This window comes from Thermobia domestica, chromosome 5 (genome assembly GCF_964235325.1).
Source record: "Thermobia domestica chromosome 5, izTheDome1.hap1.1, whole genome shotgun sequence".
NCBI classification, from domain to species: Eukaryota; Metazoa; Arthropoda; class Insecta; order Zygentoma; family Lepismatidae; genus Thermobia; species Thermobia domestica.
This window is the reverse complement of record NC_137458.1, coordinates 297,653,226-297,657,492: the sequence shown is the minus strand read 5'-3', so window position 1 is coordinate 297,657,492 and position 4,267 is coordinate 297,653,226.

The window sequence follows — 4,267 nt, the reverse complement described above, 5'->3', positions numbered from 1 at the left end:
ACTGTACAAATGTAAGTACAGATTGGAAAACTTTGTTGTAGAAAACGTCAAAATTCACCATCAAAAATGTCTATGGTCGTGTTTAGACGCTACCAAATCGCAAGCAAAGTACCTTTCTATAGCATGGATGAAAATTCAGCCTAATTCGCACCCAAATTCGCTCTTGAAAATTTAGGAAATTTTATGATTTGGGAAACAAAAGGTCACGAAATTTCATTTTGGAATTTTAGTAGACACCCTGCGGAGTGCAGTATCTATTACTAGGTCTTGTTGCATTCCATTAACTTTAGCTGTAATAAGACATAACCTTGATTCTACTCTTATGGGGATTTGATGCTTTTGAGTATCTACCAGATCCCCCTTTCGATCCGTAGATGATTCTAGTTTAAATTTTGCTTAGGAGCTCGACAAAATCTAGCAATGTGGTTTATTCTTTTGCAAGCCCTACATATTATAGGTTTGTATGAATCAGAATTATTTTGACCTGTGTTCTGGCTATTGGCTGAACTATCCTGTGCTTCCTTCTCCCAGTTAAAATAATTCTGAGTTTGTGGTTTTTTCTTCTTGTAATTATTGTTATATTTTTTCTTATCCCTCATGGATGATTCAAGAGCTAACATAAGATTCTGCATATTTTCACACACTTTCTCAATATCCGTTTGGGAATTAGAGGTGCTAAATTCACCCTTACTCGTTTAATTATGGCTTTTAGCTAAAGCTTGCTTAACCTCCCCTAACTCTTTAGAAAATTTCTGTATTTCATTATTATGAAAAGAATTTGGTGCTGGTACTGACTGTTGATAAGTAGGTGGTAAGTGATATGAAGAAAGAAATGAAGAATCATACTGTGTCTGCAGAAATTAATGAGAATTCCCCTCCACAAGAAGGAACGTTGGTGCCTGACCAGACATCCAAGAGCTATTAGGAAAACTGTAAGGTATTCCCTAAGGGATTCTGTGCATACGCGTTAATTTCCTGCTGTTCTTCCCTAATACGTTCACTTAACATTGTTTCTTTTCGATCTACACTGTTCAGCTGCTTTAACAATTCGTCCACTGAGCCAAAATGCTTGTCGGCAACTACACTCATGTACTTGGACCTAAGACCATCTGTAATATACATAATTGTCTGCTGAACGGTAGCAGTAGGCAAATATAATGCTACTAATCTGGCTTTCCTAATGGCATACATTTGTGGAGATTCACTAACAGATTGCTTAGCCCTACGTAACGTGTCTTCTACTGTTAAAGGGGAAGATATACCTCTAAAAGTAGTACCTAGAAAGTAGTGACTTTCTTTACATGGTCATAAGATTTCCCATCATATGTACTTTCCTTCTTATAATTTAAGAACCAATCAAAAGCTAAATCTATCAAACAAGTAGGCAAAACCTCTTTTAGCTTGCATTATTCCACTTATAATATTTTTCGGCGTTTTCCGACTGCTCAAAAAATAAATCTACTTTATGAGGCTCATAACCTGTATAAGACGGAATTTTTAGCAACTGTCCTATACACTCCATAAAATTATTCCGATTTGCACTAGTCATTTTGCTACGTTGTGATTCTAATTGCCTACGAAGTTGCCCCCTCGTATGTACGCCACTAGACACCTCCGTGGTTATTGAAACAGTATTTTCCGCTAATACACACAAAAGGAAGTTTCAATTCAGCATATTCATAATAGCGTTGACAAACGAGGCCTTTAACACAAAGCAAGAGAAGAATTCATTACCACGCAAACAAGAAAAAAAGAGGGGAAAAAAGACAACGAGTATTACTCGAAAACAACACGACATACGGGAAAGTTCAAACAGCAGATGCTGATTCGTCAAAAACAAAAGAAAATAAGAATAACCTATACAACAACCTTCACACCTGCCAATCATGAAATGGATTCTAAATAAATTCATGTTTTATTCTACCAAAGTTGAGTATTCTAAGCACTCCTAAATAACGGGAAAAAAAATCAGAAGCAAGGAAAAAATAAGTGTTTGAGACCAGCATTCCACCATACTTACGAGTGGGATCGTAACAAGACATGTGCGAGAGTAGTAAGAATTTGGGGATGCACTGATGAACTAACATTTGATCGAATTAAATGAACAAATTCAAGTTTATACTTTTTACATACGAATTTATTCCCTTCTTAATGACGAATAAGTCTAATGGCCTAAGATGAAAGTCATATCTTACTCAGAGAAACTTTGTGTACGACATACCTCTTTTCCTGTCCATATCAGGCCCACCACTTCTTCTTTTGTAGAACGTCTTTCACTTAAGGATCACCAAAACGTCGGACAGAGGTTCTAACAAGAATAATCCTTTGCCTTACTGTAGTCTGGATTTTATTCAGAAGTGACTTCCTAGGTTCAATTCAGCAGTTTTCTATCATTGAACCCGACAGTACACTAAAGAATGCGGAATCCAGACAGGGTAATATGATCAGGACAGAGCAATGTGCTCATAGAAAATACAGTAAAGCTTCAATGGATCGTTCTCTCCAAGTATGATACAAACAATATATATATATAAGAGATTGTATCAAGAAATTCAAATAGGATCCGCGTCCTTGCCACTCTGCTTTTGTCAACCAGGTATTATTTCCTCCAAAATATTGGGAACCGCTCTTTGTTGTATCTCTCGTTTGTTCACAACTCAATGTCACATGTCATTTTCCAACATTTGTGACAGTTCATAACTCGGCTACGATGTCACATTTCACTATGAGTCACATAGACTTTTTCTTTGTTTTATGTGTAGAAACATCTCCCAAGCGTTGTAATATGTATTCACTTACATATACACCCTATATATATATATATATATATATATATATATATATATATATGCTTGTCTGCCCTTCTTTGACATTTATTAGCGGTTTATTAGCTCCATGATTTTTTTCTGGCTCCGCCACTGCTGTAGACGTATTAAATTAACAATTTTTATATTATTTGATAGTCTTATCATATAATATTTGACATTCTTTAAGTTATATTTTCGTATGGGAAAATTAAGTTTGTAGCCATCAACATACTTTAATATGTCATCTTATGTTAAATAGTTTTACGTATTCAGTGCATAACAACTTAAAAGTAAGTACATAACTGTTTCCATTAAATTTGATTTCGTACAGTATTTCCTTGAAAAACTACATATGAAAGAAATCTCAAGTAAAAACAATATTTCTGGCAACCTTCCTATGCGGCTGACATCATTTGTAAAGAAGAAAATTAGTTTGCAAATTTGCCGCACGTACAGACAAATCAAACTATATATACATATAGGATGGCCCATGCATATAATGTTTCAAAGGCTGTGCTAAAGAAACTAACAACATAACTTGAACATAAACACAATTACTCTCATGCCTTTCTTTACAAATTTTTCATTTCTGTTCTCCATGACATGCTTAACAATGCACTATCCAAATCGATACATATCTGGAGACGAACAGCAACGTTGTCACAAGGAGGTTGACAGACCCGTACTGGTACCCTGTGGAACTCTTCTGTGATAGCTTCCCGTAAAATGAAAATGACATGTTAAGTTTTACGTCCCACGATTATGCTGGCTAGGCTAAAGGAGACGATAACGATGAGAAATGAATGAAATTGTGGAATGAAGAAAATGGGAGGAAACGAAAGAACCCACGAGAAAACCCACACACACGGTGTTTGTCCACCACAAAGCTCACTTGGTACAAGCTGGGGTATAGTTTTCCGTAGTTTGGCCAAATTGCGTATGTGATGTTGATACACTATGTCCTTTAAAACACCCCATAAGTAAAAGTCAGATGGTGTTAAATCGGGAGATCGAGCTGGCCACTTCACAGACCCACGTCGACCGATACAGCGGTTCGAAAATGTTTCGTTTAGCCACTCTCGCACTGGTATGGCGTAGTATGGCGGTGTTCCATCTTGCTGCCACCACAGCTTAATCCCGCTCTCAGGCTACAAGTGTTGCCATATCGAAACATTTTGTCCAGAATTACAAATACTACAGTCAGTCAAACATCATATACATAAATATGGGTCACACTATTTTTTATGTTCATTTGTTTGTACTTTCTTTCACATCATTAAGAATTATCTTACTTTTCAGGGTAATTACTGCAATGTCATAAGAAAGATAGTCTCCATGATTACAAGAAAAAAAGTAATTTATCTAAACTAAAATATAGTCTTGCATTATATTCCATTTTCCACAAACGAAACAAATTTCATTACACGAAAATACTGTAGAATAGAAATAAAACAACAGAA